Here is a 21,360-nt window from a genome sequence, read left to right on the forward strand (position 1 = left end):
ATAGAGAGTACCCGAGTGGCCATCCAATATTTTGTTTGTTATCACGGCGATCGGCAATTGATAGCAAGTTATTATTATTAATAACCAATTGTACACAGTTAGGCCTAAGAAACAAAAGTGGATCTTTGTCACAGTCGTACGCTCTAAAAAACGAATTTACTGTTTGTCTGCAACTATAATAATTATATTAATTTAAACGTCGTTTCAGACGATATTATCATTATGCGGATGTCATAACATAGTTAAGCATGCAGCTATAACTAATATTTTAGCTACGGCAATAATAATAATTAATCTCCAAATCATCATTTTATAAAATTGCTTAAGATGAAATTCAAGTTTTTAATATCATTCAAAATCCATATCGATTTGCTAATGTTCTGTGAAATATTCGAAAACTTGTGAGTTATACGAACAGATACACTAGATATATATAGTGGATACACCTACTCGTATTAATAATTTAAAATAACGTTTAAAACGACATAAATTGGTATTTAAAATCGTAAAATAAGCAATTTAAAACTAATCGTGTGGGTCTTTTACGCATCGTAAATACCACAACACATTTTACTGGAGAAATTAGAAAACGTTTGGAAATAATGAAATGTTTGTTGAACGTCGGTAATTTGCGGGTATGTATAATGTATATAATAAAATATCATGTTTAGCTATTTCAAACCCAACAGCATGATAATATAATCGTTTTGTTTATCAAAAAAATTTTTTTATAAAGCAAATAATAATAATTATATTGATCTTGTTCATTATATTATTATTATATTATATAGCTCCGCGATAGGTTTTATTTTTTTAGATTATTTGTTGTGTCACATTTTTTCTCTACTTTTATATTACACGCGTATGTATTTAATAGGAACAACAATTTAAATTTTAAGTACCTATCCATTAGTTTTGATCGTTTATATTTTCGTTTATTGGTTCACGTCTATATATTATATTATGCTATCATCTAGTTGTTTTTTTTTTTATACGCATATTAAACATTACCCAATACAGGTCATTCGATGAATCATTCACACCGAAAGCCGGTGTACACGGTACAATATAATGGTATGTATAAGTATTTTAATCGATTCCGACGACCAAACTGGATGATAATAATATCATGATATAGGTACCTATTATAATATTCGTTGTGCAGCCGCCTATATTCGATGGTTTCCAATTTAACGCGATCGTTTAAAACGAAAATATTAAGCAAACAACAATCAACTGAAGTCCTATTATTATTCGTGTTGCGTGACATCCGTGTGACGATGTGCACAATGCACATAATATATTATAATATTGTACATAGGTAAGCCATGTCGTTTATGCGTACAATTATACAATGTTCCGCGAAGTAAGACAATACTGTTGATTTTTACCCGTTTTACGATTTCGACATTATAATATAATACAGCCATTATTCAGACGCGTCCGCTGAAAAAGCCGAAATCGATTGCTCAGCTAAATACACCTAGCTGGTTTAATATTTTAATAGATATTATAAGTATCGTGGTACTCAATAGTTTTCCTCTGCAAGGAAAATTAAGGAATCATAGATATTTTTTTGAGTATAGTGCAGTGGAAAAATATCTTGAGTAGAATGCTACATTTTGTCAGAAATTGTTCGACATTTTTTTTTTTTATTATTGTTGATTTGAGTTTCCCTATGGTAATAAACAGAGCATTAGGAAAATCGGCCTCGCAAAAATCGGTTAGAAAAAAAAGTTACACCCAGCCCAAAAACGTATCTTTGTTAAAAAAAAAAAAAACGATCACTTGAAATAGAGAAAAAATTTTGATTCTTGTGTTTAGGAATATAATATGAAATATGATACACGAGAAATAGCATTTGTAAATTATAATACGTTTTATAGGTCACCAATTACAGTTAGGCATAATTACCTATCATTGATTATAAATTATTTATAACCAATTATGGCATAACTAATGAAATATTGGCATTTATTATAATATGCTACTCTGTATTTTAAACCACATCACAGGTGTTGCGACTAATCGAGATACAAATACGACGACGGTGTAAACATATCATCAAAAATCACATTAATTTATATAATGATCGTCGTCCGTCAGACTCGCGATATCCGCCACGGCCGTGGCAATAAAAATAATCGAAGTTACATTATTACTCATTAATACTCATTATAAAAAGTGAACGGATAATAAATATGACAAATCGCAGCAGCTCTTCAGTGGGTATACATACACCACGCGGGTATCGTTAAAATTTATCGAATCGACGCAATAATAATAATAATAATATTATACTTCACACGTAGGTACATCACCTGTTGTACGCACGTGCAGTAAACGTTTTAACGCCGATGATTCGTTTTGTCCGAAAATCACATTACTCGCCTACACACATAAAACGTATACACAGGTATATAGGTACCACGACCACGGTTATTATATACGTCACGCGACTTGCGATAATATACGACTTAAGTAATGATAATAATAATATACAACGTGGTCGTTGCTCCTCCCGCCGCCGCCGCAGCAGCAGCAGCATATACGACGACGTCTGTCCAGAGGCTACCGCGGCGAGCGCTGGCAAAGTGGGAGTGCTCGACGACGGCGGCGGCGACGGCGATGGGCAATAGAGCCATTATGGCGGTGGTTATATATTTTTTATTTTTATTTAATTTTTTCTACCTTACTTTCCGAGCAATTTGATTAAGATATTACCGGTTGTTCCCGCGACGAGGTCTCTGCGCGGCCGGGTCCGCTGCGCGCAGCCTCGCACCGGAACCCGCCTATTAACCGACCCCCGGGGCCTTTTCGTGTTTTAATGGCCGTTTTTAATTATAAAATAATATATATGTGCGTGCGTGTGTGTAATACGCCGACGAAGAAACCATTATACGTAATATAGCCCGTCTGCGCCGAGTGCGCAGTCACGGCGGCGAGGCGAAGATGGAAATTTATTTTCAACATGTTATAATAATAATAATAATATTTATAAAGATATTAAAATAATATTATTATAATATAATATGCGTACGAATATTACAATATATCGTGCGAGCGGGGACGTTGGTGAATTTCGTGTGTGCGTGTTTATCCGAGAGACACGACCGGCCGCTCGGAAATAATAATATTATATTATATCGATTGTCCGCGCGCACGCGTCGGATCGCGGCCTCGTAATAATATTATTATTATAATGTAGGTAGGTATATAAAATAATAATAATAATATTTTATATTACTATATAAATCAGTGCCCGAAACGCAATAATTTTTGTGCGCGACCGGCTACAGACAGACAGCTCTGCCGCGGTGAATCACAAACGATATTAAAATTATTGTACAAAATATTATTGTTTTATGTGCAGCGAGTGTTGGTTTGACTATACACCGTGTGTCCACCAGAACAGGGTACACTTTATAATATATAACTCAGTTACGTGCTCATTAGACAGTTCATTACCCTATACGTATTTTTAAATTCTTTTATTGCGGGACACGAGACAAAACCATTATTATTGAATCCTATAATGATTCACGATTGTTTAACCCTCGTGTTTTGCGACAACTTCACTTTTTCTGTGCGATTACCTACCAGGTTTTAGCAGACACACGGTATACAAGTACGCACTCGTATTGTACCATCTAGCCTTATGAGTTTTTCCCTCTTGGGTTTTAAATAATAATTATTATGTTCGAGCCGTTCGCGTGCAAGGGCGTGTAGTATATTAGATATTACTAGTACCAATAATTTCACAATTATTCAAAATAATATTTTACATTTTGCAAACTCCGTCGACCTGCATGGTATGATACGAAAACACTGCTCTGCGTACGTCGTTGCTGGTTGGATTGTTGGAACAATATGTATATAATATGATCGTAAGCTTTATCAAACAAACAAAAATCGACGTTTTATACCTGGCTGTAACCATTCGTGGGGTTTTTTTTTCACTCCAATGAACAGTGCGCGCATATCATAACATCATTATAAATTGTAATTTTTATTCTACACCATTTTCGTCGTCTGTTAAATTGCGTTAAAAAAAATTATGGGTCTCCTCGACAATTTAATGATTTCAGGATTTTTTTCCTTCACGCACGTATACTATTGATAGGTACACCGTTTATTATCTACAATGTCACGGAAATACGGTTTGCTAATTATTGCTATGAAATAATACCTACATATAAGGCCAAGATCCTTTTGTAATTAATTACGGCCGTTATCTGATGGCTCGCGTATTATGCGTGAGAAGTAAATAAACACAAGTGCGGTAATCACTCAATCCTAATCGAAATTTCTAATCGATTATCCATGGTGTGTGTTGCCGCAAGTACTGCAGGTCAGGGACGGACCCAGGGTAATATTCGATAGTGAAGAAGTTGAAAGAAGACGGCAAGGAATCACGCAACTAGATAACCTGCAATACATGTAGATTATTACTAGCTATACTGCATCTATCTCAGGCCGAAGGCCAAACTTACCAGGGAGGTTATAGACACCCGTGTCTGCAGTATAATTAATAGTTTATGATATCGATGTGATTGATTATATATTTTAATACTAGTTGTGTATAGAGGATTCAGGTACACCGTAAATGGATAGGATGGAAATGTGCAACGTCGGTATCACCACCAGTCTACGATTTAAAAATGCTAACGAGTAGTTTATGAGTTATAAGTATTTAAAGTTTAGACAAGCGGAGTAGTGGATAGACATTTTACGGGGTAACCCCGTACCACTCCACTGCGCCTATATAAACTTTAAATCAGGGCTAAGCATCCAAATCATTTATTCGGGGTGTTCAAACACCGGAATAGAAAGTTTAAAGGAACATTCGGGTTTTCAAAACCAGTATTATTCGGTATTATTCGAGTTTGTGTTGAGTAGTCTGGAAAAAACATAGCTTTTGTAGCCCCCCCCCCCCTCGAAAAATATTTTATCCTTTGTTCAGTTTTTTTGAGACCATGTCTATATTTTATATTGCTATTGGTTATATTTGGATTTATTTTATATACGAATAGAGTAATAAATTATATTATATTATACCTATTAGGTATAATAAGATTTTATTGGATTTTATTTTCAAGAAAATAATTATTGAATTTACCTGTGATTGATTGTAAGATTGTTTCCTGTTAATTTATAATTATTATTAAACAACTAACTACAGAATCGAACTCATTACAAGAAATATACATACAAAATTATATATCACATGAAGATTTTGTAAAAAACAAAATTATTCGGGTTTCAGGCTAACCCGAATGATTTATTTGGGTTTTGGTTAATACGGGTGTTTTGAAAACAGAATCATTTGAGTTATATGAGCTTCGGGTGCTGAATTTGTTAAGGGTGTTTAGGGTGCAAGGCCCTGCTTTAAATACTTATAACTCATAAGCTACTCACCATAAATTTGATTTTTATGAATCAAAATACTTAGAAAAATATTCTACTTTGGGATGAAAAATTAAAACTCTATGTGATCATTCAAAAAAGTAAGTAACTTAAAAAATTATAAGGATAAAAAATATAATTTTTTAATAAAAACGTTGTTTTTAACAACTTGAAACTATGTAAAACAATATTTTCAAAAACATTAATACTTTTTAAAATAATGAGTGTTTCATGATAAAAGAATCACTCTGTATACATATGAAGTATATAAAATTGTCGTGTCACAGTGTTAGTGATTGAACTCCTCTGAAACGGCTCGACCGATTTTGATCGGATTTTCTACCAGGGTGACTGAATTGCACTTACTGCTGCGAGTTACATCCAAAAGGATTTGAACAATCACAATTTTGGGTTGTCATTTTTTAAGGGCAACAAAGTGCACGGGGTCAGCTAGTATTATAACATTATTATACACCATAGATAATATAAAAATAGGTAGGCCACCAGAATGCATACGCGAGAATTAATATTTTGACGTTTTGAGGTTTCGAGGGGTCTTATCAATTATATAACAAATACAATTATAATGATAAACCCCTTGTCGCTAGAGAGAGAGAACTATGGTGATATAGCAGTATATCTCTCATCCACATTCCAGACCACGACCCCATATTTTGTTAACATAGGAACGGCCCATCCATTCTTATATTATCTATGTTATACACACACACACGCACGCACATATATAGTACCTATCTATTCAAAGTTTTGGAACGGGCGCCACTGATTATCATATATACGTCTGTATGCAAGATGATTCTAAACACGAATATGTATATACAACGACGGACGCGCTTAAAACAATGGACACTGGCGCAAACGAGCACACGTGGCGTCTAACTTACTTATAATAATAATAATAATAATAATAATAATAATAATCATCATCACATGGCTATTATTATCGTATACATATGGAGTTCACGGCGGCGTACGGTCGCGCATACGGAATATAATATAATATTATACATATATACATATATAATATTATATAGGTACCTGTTACCGCGACCGTGTCGCGTACATTGTATATACCACAGCGGCTACAGCAACAGCAGAGGCAGCGGCATTTATAATGCAAGGTACCTACCTATAGGCTATAACAATATAATATATGCGAATTGATTGGTAATTTATTTATCTCGCAAACGGATACAGTAGGTAACGCAATAAAAATCCTATTAAAATGTGATAAAAATAAAATATTGAAACGAATTTCATACGTATATAATATACATATAAGTGGGCTTATTAAACACTAAATTATACATTATATGCATTTGATGTGTACCTACGTTCATAATCTGTAATATACGAGAGAGTGGTACACACGCACAGTAGTAGATGACTATCATAATTATCATTACTATTATACATTGCGTATAGTATTATTAGTGTAATAATATTATGGCCATTGGGTAATATATTTCGTCGACGAGACTGCAGCGCGGCCATCGGAGTTCGTTTTGTTTTCGAATCGAGATCAATTATTATATATATATATAAAAATATGTACACAGACGTGTTATTATATAAAACCGCTTTAATACGCGTATAAAAAACGTCTGGCACGCACAAGCGATGACGACCTTCATCTTTGTGTGTCCGAACTGGCCGCCATACCAAGTCACGAGACTATTTTAATGCGAATTTAATATAAGTACCTATAATATTATATAATTATTTATAGTGTAACATCGGATTTACGACGTTATGTTTTATATGCGGACAACGGCAATACGGACATCATCATCATTGTCGAAATATCGTATTTTAGATTGAGTGGATTGCAAATTTGGTCGGTATGATAATAGGTACCAATAAAGTTTTCTAAACCATTTTATTTTTCAACATAATTTGTGATTTTTGTTTGTATAAAGTATGTGTTAGTGCTATAGCTATGATATTCCACGTTGAAACTTTAATTTAATTTATTTATACTAACTCAATACTTAATGCACTTTATTATAATATTTTGTTCGTAGTAAGACTATTTTTTATTCGCTTATAAAAGTTTGTAAATAGAATTATTCTTCGCGTTTCGGCGGTGTGATAGAACTGCAGATATATATAGACGTACAACGTTTCTTAACGATGCTCTTATTGTTTTTGTTTTTCTAACTTTGTGTACTTAAATATAATTTTTTTATAGTAAAAAATAAAGAATCAAAAATGTATAAATAAAGGAAATAGCAGATGGAAATAAAAATAAAACATACCCCAATAATAAATGTGTAAAAACTAAACATTGTAGACAATTTAATTATCACTAACATATTACATTCTAATTTCATAGTCATTTGCATCTCTAAATTTCCGTCCAACAAACTTTAAAATACACAACGCATACTACAATATAATTCATTGTTTATATACTTAATTTTAGTTGATGATCGCGCGTAGGTAATATACGTACCTACATAATGGGTACATTATACTGATGCATATTTTAAATGTACTTGAATGTATGTAAACATGTAATAAACAGAACATTTTATCAAGCAATTTTGATGTAAGATTACTCTTCTTATTATTGTTATTATTATTTTAACTGTAACAGTTTATTTATTGCTGAATGATGCTTGAGTTGTGAAATATTTTATTTTAGATTTTGAACGGAGTGACGGAACAATTGATTTTATACAATAATGATGTGTTTTTTGTTAGGAAATCACTTTTTGGGGCAGTTAAAGGAACTTCAAAAGTTTTATGAAACCATATAAATGTATATATTTATATTTTAAATTGAATATAGATGGTACTTTGGAGAGTTTATTTTTGAAAGTTTCCATCTGCAGTTTTATAGAAAATTGCAAAAACTTTTTTTTTACTCTTGCTATTAAATTTAAAATAATAAAACATAATATATACAAACTGTATTATGGCTAAAATACATTTTATGTTGCATGTTCGGATTTCCATTTACATACATAATACTCGTCATACATACAAATCAATCATAAATTAATATCGTTATATTATTTAATAGACATTAGAGGTTTTATATTAAAAGTTAAAAATAAATGTCGTATTAAATAGTTGAATTAAAAGGTGAAATCGTATAATGCCCGGATAAGATTATCTGATTATATTGTGTTAAGTTGGAGGAAAAAATACTCTGTGTCTATTATATTAAACGATATATCAATATTACCTACCTAATACTGATTAGTTAGAAGTTATACTTTAGCACTCCAAATATACAGGGAATATCAAACTTTCAACCAGTTTACCTGTACCGTATTTACCTATATGTTATATACCCTAAACATATGCCTACCAATAGTGTCAATATCCTCTACACAAGTACATATTTTATTACCTATACCAAATAGTAAATACTTCTGTATAATTAAATAGATATTTATATTTGTTTAAGTACAGGAAGATTACGTTAAATTATATCACTACATATATACTAATAATATGTAATATAGTGTATGATATATTTGCAAAATTGAAATGATCGAATACAAATAATAATAATTTTTTTGGGCATATTATCACGACAGATAAATTAAAACCAGTGCACTTCGGGACAGAAGAAAATACTGGACTTATAAGAATAACTTACTACGCGTGCTGCAGCGGTAATTCTATTGGCCAATCTCGTCGGAGCGGTGTAATACGCAGTGCCGTTACTATATATTACCCGACGGGCCTCAAATTTATATAACAAGACCTCTAGTTTTATCACACACGTTTGAAAAAATATATACCTAAAACAAAAAAAAACCACGGCACATTACTCAATATTTTTCCTCTACAAGAAAAATCTATGAATTGTATATATGTTTATTTTTTTAATGAGTAACTGTGACAACGAATACCTTACGAAAAATCGGTTAGAAACATTAATTGATCACGTATCCAGCACAAAAACATATTTATGTTAAATTAACAAATATATTTAGAATATTTAATAGTTAAATAATATAGGTATGACGTTTTAGAAAAACTGTGTAAGTTTTTCAATAATAAATATAGTTGCCAAAAATGTCTGTATAAAATTATTATCAAATGTTGTATATGATTGGATAAAAATTTAGTCTCCGATAAAAAAAATCAAATTTTTTACGATTTCATAACAGAAGCATCGCCTTACTTCCCACCTCATGCAACGTCTTGCAGGTCTATAGACGAAATAATTTTGGTTCACTCGTGAGTCGTATAATATATGATGCACAGCCTTCAGTCACCTCAGAGGTGTGGTTAGTGGAGGAGTTTATATATTTCTATACAAATTAAAAGCCAGACAATTTAAAACGATGCGTCAATATTGCCTTGAGCGACCACCGGCCGTTGGCGTGATGTACCTTCAATAAATTATAAAAGTGCTATCAATACTATAATTTGGTATAGTAATATATAAGATTTTATACCTAGACTATACCAAACAATTATTGTATTAATAGTATTTAAAGTGTTAACGAATATTCGTAATTTTTTTATAAATTTTTCTCGATTATTTCAAAAAATACTCATGGGCATTTTCAATTTCAACATCCCAAAAGTAGCAACTATAGTTTTATAGAAATAATTTTCTATCGCAAACCTCCCCCAAAATTAGTGATCAGAGCATTTTATGTACAAGATAAAGGGTCTTCAAACACAAAAATTAAATTTAAGAAAACACATCGTTGTAAAATCAGTACATATCACACATCATTATTATCTACATTTGATATACAACTTTATACTATTATAGCCAATAACTAGTGTCCCACTATTGAATTTACAACAGGCTTAATTTATATGATTCGGGAACACGAGTACCTATATAGTTTTTAGGCATACAAGTGTCCCTTTAATTTTAACCCAATTACACCAAACTGGTACCAAAAGAACCTTGGCTAATTCAAGTAATAATTTCAAATCCTGTTTAAAAATGTACAAGTAATTATTACAATGAAAATTTATTTTATGCTTATTTTTACAATTAAATGGTTTAAAAATAAATTCAATAATAAACGGTTTGTTAATCATACAATATAAGCAATGGTATGGGGCCATACAATTACATTACAATTTTGTAATATTATGTGTTTTAGATTGCGATTCCGGTGAGCGGATGAAACTATGAATTTTTAAATTTATCACATTCTTATGCATAACAATGAAAATAAAAGTAATTTTCCTTATCAATGTGTGGCAATAACGTAAAATAATAATCACGTATTTTCATTGCCATAATTAATGTGTCGCAGCTTCGAACTCACACGTTTGACTTAATCACCGTCGTTTTATGTACCTATGTTATATTATGTGTCTTATAGATTGTCAGAAATTCTTGTGAGCGGAACAAGTGATGAATTTTTTAATTTATCGCTCATTCGTATAAGTTACCAACACTTATTAATGGCATATGAATCATCACTCGGGGGCGTAGGTATACAATATAATATTATCATAGTCTTCGTATAAATTGGCGTCGAACGATCGAAACGTGTTATTATAGCTGCTGCGGCAGTGATATAAAAAGAAACGGAGGAAGCCGAAAAGAGAAGGAAAAAAATTGGACGGAAAATCTCCGACAACGTTTCCACAGGTCGGCGGTTTATTTATTTATTATTGGTTTTTTTTTTTTGCCATCTACGCCGTCGTCCAATCCTGAGCGCCGTTATAATTAAGAGCTTTGTGTGTGCGGCGCGCACTTTAAATAGTAAATATACACTTATATACATATATAAAGTGAAAAGTCTGCTTTATTGCGCTCAGCCTATTCGGATGGCGGCAATAAATTATTCCGTCGGTTGAGTTAAAAAAAAAAAAAAAATAAACCACCCAGAGATTTCGAGCTTTTGAATTCGACGAGACCGAACCGGAGCGCCGGGCGGAGATTTTTCGCGCGGAAAATTCGCGAGCGGTGGGCGAAGAGAATGGGAAAAAAATCCGGCCGCTTTCGGGTTAATGCGGTTCGCCGACGGATATTCGCGCGTCGGGTCTATTATAATGACGGCGGCGCCACGCCATGTCCGCTGCACAGCACGTTGCGCACGCAAAATAGTGCTGGGTAGGGTAGGGTGGGTGGGTGTGTGGGAGAGGGAATGAGAGATGAAAAGGAGGAAACTAAAATAAAAATAAAACATGAAAGATCGCGTCGCATTTATAATTCATCCCCGGCCCGATATACCGCGTAATGGGCTTTAATTGCTTTCGGACCCGGGAAAATTCACGTAGCGCGCGAGCGCACTTTTCGGATTTCCACGACTTCACCAGCTGAATTCCCGAAAGCTCCCGACAATCCTTTGTTCACTTATTCTTTCTCCGTCTCTCGATATTTTCCTCGTCTCTTCGTTTGCAGCTTCATATACCTACAACAATATTACTACAGGTTACGGTCGAATATTCGGATTGCGCGTGCTCGAAAAGAGATTTTAAGTACGTTAAGTGTGGAGCGCGGGTATTGTTTTCCTGCAGCATCGTGAACAAATTTACAACAAGATTTCTCCTCCAACTCGTTTAAATTAAAAAAATTAAAATTGTTCTACAACGTTAACCATAAGTATAGTATAATATAGGTGATATTATATAAAAATCACGCATACACCGAGTAACGTGCGCATTCCTCGCCAAAACTACTCGGCCGATTTTTATGAGATTATGCTCAATCTGTGTGATTTATTTAAAACTGTGACTAAGGATTTTTAATTTTTTTCATCTGCCTTTGAAAAAATAACCTAGGAGCCTACTATTAAATTTTCAAGCTTTTTTACTCAACAGATAAAATTTTATTGATATTTATAGAAAAAAAAACTGAAATAATGGAAATTGACAATGTCCGTAAACAGCTCAAAATAAGTCAAAATATTTGGAAAATGTTATGGTGTATACTGTATAGGAAATGCAATTATAAACATTCAGTCAAAATGTCATGTCCATACAGTCCATTTGTTTTAGAGTTACACCAAAAACCAAAATTTTCTCGAAAACCAGATTTTGCGTAAAAATGTCCGTTTTTTCCTTAATTTTTCTTTGTTTACACGTCGTTTTTGAAAACTACTGGGAAATTTTTACTTTTGACCCTCCAAAGTAAAAACCCTCCAACTAAATTCACTTTTCTTCAGAAAAGTTACTGTTGAAGAAAATCCAAGCTTAAAAAGTGATGACAAATACAAAAAATTTTTTAAAAAAAACACACACATCATTGTAAAATCAATACATTCATCGCTTCGCTCAGAATCTAAAATTAAGGCAGTGTTAAAATCACAGCACACACGTATTTTTTATAAGTTTTTGACTAATAATCGGTGGTAAATTTCACATACTTCGGAATGTCCGATTTTAATTTTAGATTTTGAATGAAACGATAAATGTATTGATTTTACAATGATGTGTGTTTTTTTTTTATTTTTTATTTTTAATTTAATTTTTATTTTGTGTCTGTCATCACTTTTTAGGACAGTAAAAGTGCTTGGATTTTCTTCAACAGTAACTTTTCTGATAGGAAAGTGAATCTAGTTGGTACTTTGGGGGGTCAAAAGTAAAATTTTCCCAGTAGTTTTTCAAAAGCGACGTGAAAAACAAAAAAGAAAAATTAAGGAAAAAACGGGAATTTATACGCAAAATCTGTTTTTGAAAAAATTTTGGTTTTTGTGTAACTCTAAAACAAATTACTGTATGGGACATGACATTTTGACTGAATGTTTATTTTAGCATTTTCTATAACCCATAACATTTTCCAAATATTTTGACTTATTTTGAGCTGTTTACGGACATTTTCAGTTTCCATTTTTTTTCTATAAATATCAACAAAATTTTAGTTGTGGTTAAAAAGCTTGAAAATTTAATAGAAGGCAACTAGGTTATTGTTTTAAAGGCAGATGAAAAAAATTAAATATCCTTAGTCACAGTTTTTATTTATAAGCATTTAAAATCAAATCTTGGACAAAATACGGAATGGTTTGGCTGATTAAGGTAACTTATATATGATTTAATATGAAAAACGAGAGGAGATAATTATTTAGAGTTTAAGGAATTCGAATTAAAGGGTTTGTAGTCAATACATTGATTCGGAGGCTAGTAAAAACGTATTAGGGGCTAAATTTTAGATAAACGAAAGTGCTTAGAAATTAGAATTACACAGTTCTTATATTGTGATCTAATTAAAACTTGAATATGTAGGTACAAGCAAATGCAGCATCGGGCAACTCAATAACTAAACCGAGATAAAAATATTGTTATACAACTATTATTCAAACAATTACAAAATGCTTATTTTACAGGACAGGTAAAATTATTATATGAGTTTTTTTTTCTCACGACGAAATACGAGTATAGATAGCCAGATAGGTACCTATATAATATACTATAGTACCTATTATATTCGTACACCTGCATATTCGATCACCGTGGTTGGACAGGCGTATACTATTAAATAATTATTATTAATTATTAATAATACTATCGTCGCGTGTTCATGGACAAAACGATTTTCTCGTAAATTTAGTATTGCCCCTACCACCACCGATCGACTGCTGCAGCAGGATCCGTGTAACAGCGGTTAAGTTTCAATATTCGAATCCATCGGGTCCAGCGTGCGCAACACGGCGGCGGCGTCATAACGGCGTTTTTGTACCCACACAAACACACGGTATATTATATACTTGCACAATATGTATTATATTTTATATACGCTATGTATATAAGTATATGTACTATGAGTATGTATATATACCTAAGTATACGCGTACATCAAAAATCGTTTTCCCATTCGCGGCGGGCACAAATTGCGACGAAACACTCACGCGGCAGCCAGAAGAGCACTTGCCGCGCGGAGCAGGGAACTTTTGCCGGATAAGACGGAAACCCTCGTCCCCCCCCCCCCCCCCCCCCCCCCCCCCGAACGTCGAATCATATTAGGGCCATTCGCCATATGGCGCTCGGAGACATTACGCAGAAGGCCACATCAATATCCTTCTGTATGTGTGCGTAAATATTATATGTATATATACGGCGTATATTATAATAGTCAAAACCGCAACGTCGTCGTCTTTTGTTATTTATTTTGTTTTTTCCTCTCAGGGTTTTTTTTTTTGGGTACTTTGAGGGAAACCGCGTAGCGGTTGCTGTGTATTTTTTAATTTCGTCTGGTAAGCGAAACGACGTTCGTGCGTCACATGGTGGGCGGCGGCGGTCTGAGCTAATAAAATCGGTCCGTCGGCGGAAGAGGAAGGGAAACGCCATCGCTGCGAAAGAACCGGAAACTCGAGTGGAGGGCACTACTATCACACTGCACACACACACACCGAGTGCCGACGACCACGCGCGTAAGTAAACTAATATAAAAGCGTATAATTACGATTTATATTAACGTCGTTGTGGGGCGAAAAAGCTACAAAATTGAAAATTCCCGCGGGATTACGAGCCGACTAACTTTGCGAGCATTCACGTGATCTAATATATATTACAAATATATAGGTATATACGCGTATTGTAGACAAATTGCGTGATTAATATATTTTCCATTTCTTTTTCTTTTTTATTCGTTTTCTCATCGTTTTTTTGGTTGGCCCTAAATTAATCAATATTTCGGGGTTATCGGTATATCGGATGATTACACCATCGCTCATTCGTTTTTAAATATTATTTTAGTAACGCCAAATTGTGTTTAACTATTCTGCTCCAGTGGACCTATAGGTACTAGTATAGTCTGTAACTGCCCCAAATACACTAAGCCCGCAAGATCCTCAATAATTACCCTCTTACACTTCAACAAACCCTCAATGAAGACAAAACCGTCACAATCAGTACATTTTCCTACAATACAAACCTAAGTCATAAATTGTAAATAACTTGTCAATATTTTGTGTTCAGATATAATGTATGATTATACCGTTTTTATTTCTTAATATTAGGCTAAAGTAGTCTAAAAACCTCTTTAGTTGAAGCCTTTAAACTAAAATATATACTAAAAAAAATATTATATATGTATGTATAGATGAGTGATTCTATACTGATATTGATTATGATGATAATAATTATTGTTCCTCGTCGATGATTATAATTTTTTTATATATAACCCATTTGGCCATTTAGGTAACCCAATCGAATCGTTGCACACACAATTATATTTTGTTTTTACTTTGCATACGCATGGTCACATTCGCAGTTTGTATTCCGTCGTTTTTATTACGTGTACAATATGATATTTTTTGACATTTGTACGACCGGAAAAACGTATTAATAACCGTGCGTACGCCGGTTGACATTTTCCGGGTAAAAAAAATGTACAACCTAAATGTCAAGTGCGAGGAAATCGGCCGGCTTTCACGTATATATAGTCATTGTAGTCGTTGTCGTGTTTTTGGGTGATATATTTTACCTTGTCATTATAACAACCGCGGAATAAAACTCCAAATTTATTCACGAGTACACGCATACGTATACACTAGTAGGTAAGCCAATATTTTATTACGGTTTACAGTATACTATAAAATAGGAATACAATTATAATAGTTTCTATAGGACTGTTGAAAACTAGGAGATTTTTTAAATCGATATTTTGTAAATTATCCACATGACATGAAAATAAAAATATTTAGTACCTATATTGATATGATACTAGACATAATAAAGAGTTGTGTGCACTAAATGTCAACCGGATAAGGAATATATATATATACCCATATATTATATTATTATGAACGGGCTGGAATATAAAATAAGACTTCGTCGTATCACCTAATCGATAAGTAACTCGAATAAAATATTAAAATGGCTCCTCGCGGATAAACGTCAGAGACTTTTCTATAATATATCTAGAACTAGACTTGCGCACTGCTCTTTGTTCCGTTCCCATAAGTTATTATATTATCATTGATGTATAATACAATGCTATCGACGATATGTCAAGAATAACTTAGATTGTCGCGTTTTTCAAATAATGGCAAAGTCTTATACACGTTTATGATTTATCACAGGTATATACTTACTTATTTTTTAAAGTTGGCCTCGAGGTGGTTATATTATCTATTATATTGTGTGAAATAAATAGTGATGTCTTCTTTTTTCAATTCCCTACGATATACAATGAACATAATCGAACACAGACATTACCTATACCTATGTACGATATGAGCTTCACAGCAGTATCATAAAAGTAACTCTTTGATGTCGCTGCGATAAATCTATATATATTTAATTCCATTGAATACTATTTACTGAAACTTATTTCAATTGCACTTCTGTGTTTTTTTTCCTTTTCAGCCTACGCAATGTAGCCTATACGATAAAATGTTTCCTGAGCCTAACGGATCAACGTAGAGCCTAAACTATGAAGCTAGAAACTTAAAATGTTCATGGTACCTCAGTATCACCATGTGGTGGTGCAATAAGAGATTATTTAATATACACGATTATAATTTGCATTTAAAAAGGTGCTCACACAAGGATTTGGATCCATGGAAAGATTGTTTAAAGGGTTGATTCACAATGGGAATCGAAAACATTTTTTTTTTATGTTCATTATAGTTACAGATTATAATAGTAATAGTAGAAATTAGTATTTTTTGTATATATTATGTACCTACCTAAATGGTCGCCATTAGTCATTGGATAGATGAGATAAAAATAAGCATCAGTCATCGTTTACACGACCTAGGCTTAAATAGACTATGTCTTAAAACCAAATATATATGTTTGTAGCCTATATACACTCAAAATCATTAAAATGATTTTGACGAATATCTCAGAGATCGTTCTAAAAGATATCGGAAAAGTGTAGAAAGTAGTTTGAACCACGGTAAAAATACTATACAAGTGCAAAAATCCAATATCTGAGTTATGGTTGCCCATCCGAATTGTTTCACATAGCGATAGGTACACCAACGCCGATTCGCCTCTGAACTCCTAACCAAACCGAGAAACACCACACATCTATATATCGCTGTATTTTATATATTTTGTTCATTTTTTACCCGGCGAAGGTCGGGTTATACGGCTAGTATATGATGTGTATCAACAAAGTGAAATTTGCTCGCAGACGCATCAACAGCTCTCTTAATTTTTGAAATATGTATACCTACACACATTATATTTTTATATATAAAAAAACATGTTATATCGTCTTGAAGGCTTAAGTATCGTCGTCGTCGTCGTCGTCGTCGTTGCCGTCTACGAAGCAGGCAAAGACAAGCACGTGCACGTTGTTTTTAATATTATTATTATGTCATTTATAACATACGCACTTAGCTTAATATAATATCTATATATATAAATAGACAGATACCCTATATGGTCATAATTTTAAATCATTGCCAGTGGCGAATAAACGCCGTCGCATCACTCCGCAGTTATATCATTATATTATATACTATCATACTGCAGCACGCGCGTAACAATACGCAATATACATTACATTGTGTTCATATATACAATATATATAATACTATGTACGTCGAACGTCGACATTTATTTTTTTTAAATTTATTTTCGGGCAGGGCAATTTAAAACTTCGATCCAATCTGGCGGCGTGATAAACAAAACGCGAGCGCGACAACGTTATAATCCGTCGCAGTGTTATATACACACCCACACACCCCACATATATATATGATATCATATGTATACTGCAGCAACACACTGCAATATAATATGCGATGAGAGTGTGTGAGGGGGTGCACTAACAAAAAAATAAAAAATAAATACGTCCACCGTACGTACATATACACACACATATATATAGACCTATAAATTCCGTTTTAGGGGTGCCATACAGTATATATACGTGTCTGTGTGTGCATATGTATATATAATATGAAATGGAGATGTACACGCGAACAAGTGCGTCACATATGTATTGTACGCGATAAACAATCGAGTATAAATGTAGGATATATATATAAACACATAGTAATTCATGGGACTTCGCGCCCGCGCCTGTGTGCCGATGATAATTAACTCCAACGAGGGACGTACAATATATGAACACACACATATATATATACATAAGTATAATGTATATATTATATTTTAAACACAGTTCGCATATATATACATATACGCTCTGTCGCCGCGTGCTGCAGAAACGGCCATTTCCCTCCCCCTTACACTATCGTCGTGACGGTTTGTCTCACTTTTATGATTTTTTTATTGGCCACCATTTAAAACTTCAGACCGGAAAATTCACCACAACAGTGCAACTGCAGCGCAGTCGTCATCGGGTGTGTGTGCAATTATGCATACAATAAATTGTATTATAATGTTATCATCGTCTGCGCACACACTATACTTTATGGTAGGTACTTTGTCGTGCGGCGGGGGAGATAACGACACGTCGTTACGTGTTTTTTTTCTCCTTGTTATCATTATCATAATATTGTATATAGAATGTGAATCATGTGAAAGAGGAGAGAATAAAAATTAAAACGCATTTTTTTTTTTTTTTTAGTATAGAATTTCACTTTTATCTTTTATTTCTATTTATTCACTAACAGTAGGTATATTCAAATTATTATTATTATTACATATTTCAGTAAACATATATATAAATTATATATATATTTTGGTTTCACAAAAAAAAAAAAAATTGAAAAATAAATAGGTATTATTATTAATTATATTTATTATTAAATTTCGTATTATTACACACTCGCTATAATTAATATTATCAATATAATATAATATATAATATATGTATTAAAGTTATTATTAAATAGATTTTTACACGTTGACGCTAAATGTAGGTACACACTTATATATATATATATATATTGTATATACAATATTACATGTATATTAAATTGTTTTATATAATATGTATATATTATATATTATATATATATTATAGTCTATTTTTATTGAGGATCATTCGAGGGGTACAAAAATAATAATAAAATTAAAAATAAAACAAAATATACTAATTTTTTCCTTAAAAAATAACCTATAACAAACCACATAAAAAAAAAAAAATTATATATAAAAAAAAACAAATAAATAATAATAATTATCTCTTTGATCTACAACACAGAGGGAATACTTTTCCGAGTCTCGGTGTGCTCGTTCACGAATGAATGTGTGGTGTGAGTGTGTGCGGTTATCGATTTGACCTGAAACAGGGTGCCATACTAGGTTTTAGTAAAAACAAAAAAACAAAAAACACAATAAATCATATTATACGAAATAAAAAAACAAAAATAATATAACATGCACATGCTCAAAATAAATCAATATATTATATTGTAATTATGTAAAGAGCTGGTTATGTGTGAAGGAGTCGGCTGTCCCGTGACGTTTATTCCTCGTGTTTCGGTATGTCATTATTATTATTATTATCATATTTTTATGCGAAATAATATAATATGTAGGGAATGTATATTATAAGCTTCGAATGCCATAAGTCAAACGCGTTTCAAATATAGGTAGGCACCTAAATACATTTAAGTAATTATAAGTATACCTACTGCGGGGTGTAACATGAATAGCTGACGGTTAATATATAATCAACCAACTCTGTATAAAAATACTTTTGTGAATATAATGTATTATCAAACGTATATATAATTGTTCTATCTCGTATTATCATATTATTATCATCTATCAAGGTTCTGATATTAAAATAATAACAATACTGTATATACGAACGTATTGCCAATAATATACTACGCGTATACCTATACTCGCGGTGGCCGATTTCTGCAGCAAAACGTACGGCGTGAGCCCCAAAAAAAACATACGCAAATTAAAACCCACCAGTCATTTTACACGCCTCGTGGTATGATAATAATAATATGGCGGTGGTGGTGCGATTCGGCTGTATACGTTATTATTATTATTGCTGTAATGTTTTTTTTTTCGCGTTTTTTCCTCGTCGCCGTGCACGTATAACATAATATACAAACGACATTCTGCCGTATATACTCACGCGCGTTACAAGGGTCACATTCGCGAGGGCACAAACAATGGTGTGCGTAGAGAGAGAAAAGTAGAGAGATGCAGGGAGAAAGATAGAGAGATGCGAGAGAAAGAGAGAAATAGAAAGATAGAGTGAGTGAGAGATATAGAGAGGAATATGGAGAGAAAGATAGAGGTATAGAGAGTTTGGGGGGGGGGGGGGGGAGAGTATTATATTATATGTACACACTTATAACATGTCCCGGCGGCATAACTCTCGAGTACACGACAATTGCAGTGGATATGTGTGTGTATTTTTCGATTTTTTTTTTTTACGATCCGATAGCTTCTGAATGAAGTCGTTCCGAAACTATATACACATATATATATATATGTAAATACGCGTATATATATCGAGTCAACAGTGCTGGTGACGGTGGTGGTACGGCTTCCATATATATATATATATATTGTTATAATATTTATGCGGTGTCTATACAGCCGCATATATATGGGAAAACGTATATGTATTTAATGTATGGACTGTACATCGAATACAATTAGAATCGGATATTATAATACATATATTATATTGATTAACATGTTTGGCGGAACGTGTTTATCGCCGGCGTAAGACTGAAGGTATATACGGTATATATACCAACCTATAATATAATATGCGTGAACAAATAATAAAATACGATAATTTGTCCGGTGGCGTTTTATGTGTTATATTATATGAGCTTCTATATCGACAACGACGACTAAACCACTATAGTATATATAATATATATGCCATTTATTATTGTGTGCGACCGGCCGGGACGGTCGTAAAATCTCAATGCATGCCAATAATGTATATTATATAGAGAAAAAAATCGCAAAAATCAAAACCCCGACGAGGCTGAATGCGAAAACTCGTTGTACCCGCGGCTACCGGCGTGATGTTCGCGGACCATCATATGGTTATCATTATGATTATTATTATTATTGTGTAATAATAATATTATATTATGTTGTAAAATATGAATATCCCACTTTTTCGATTTATATCCATTCATA

The 21,360-nt window shown here is 32.9% G+C and overlaps 1 protein-coding gene across 4 annotated transcripts in view; it reads right to left on the bottom strand.

Moving 5' to 3' along the window:
• The window catches only part of LOC132938228 (homeotic protein ultrabithorax-like), a 269,260-nt gene that overhangs the window by 111,943 nt on the left and 135,957 nt on the right, over positions 1-21,360 (bottom strand). The window contains exon 3 of one of the 4 annotated variants that reach the window (XM_061004950.1): positions 18,963-19,514. The exons of 2 other annotated variants lie outside the window; for them this stretch is intronic. The gene's annotated coding sequence lies outside the window, so the exon portion shown is untranslated. Of the gene's footprint in view, positions 1-18,962; positions 19,515-21,360 lie in introns of those variants that run through there. One more of the 4 variants, XM_061004947.1, reaches the window with a different exon arrangement.

This window comes from Metopolophium dirhodum, chromosome 2 (genome assembly GCF_019925205.1).
Source record: "Metopolophium dirhodum isolate CAU chromosome 2, ASM1992520v1, whole genome shotgun sequence".
NCBI lineage: Eukaryota > Metazoa > Arthropoda > Insecta > Hemiptera > Aphididae > Metopolophium > Metopolophium dirhodum.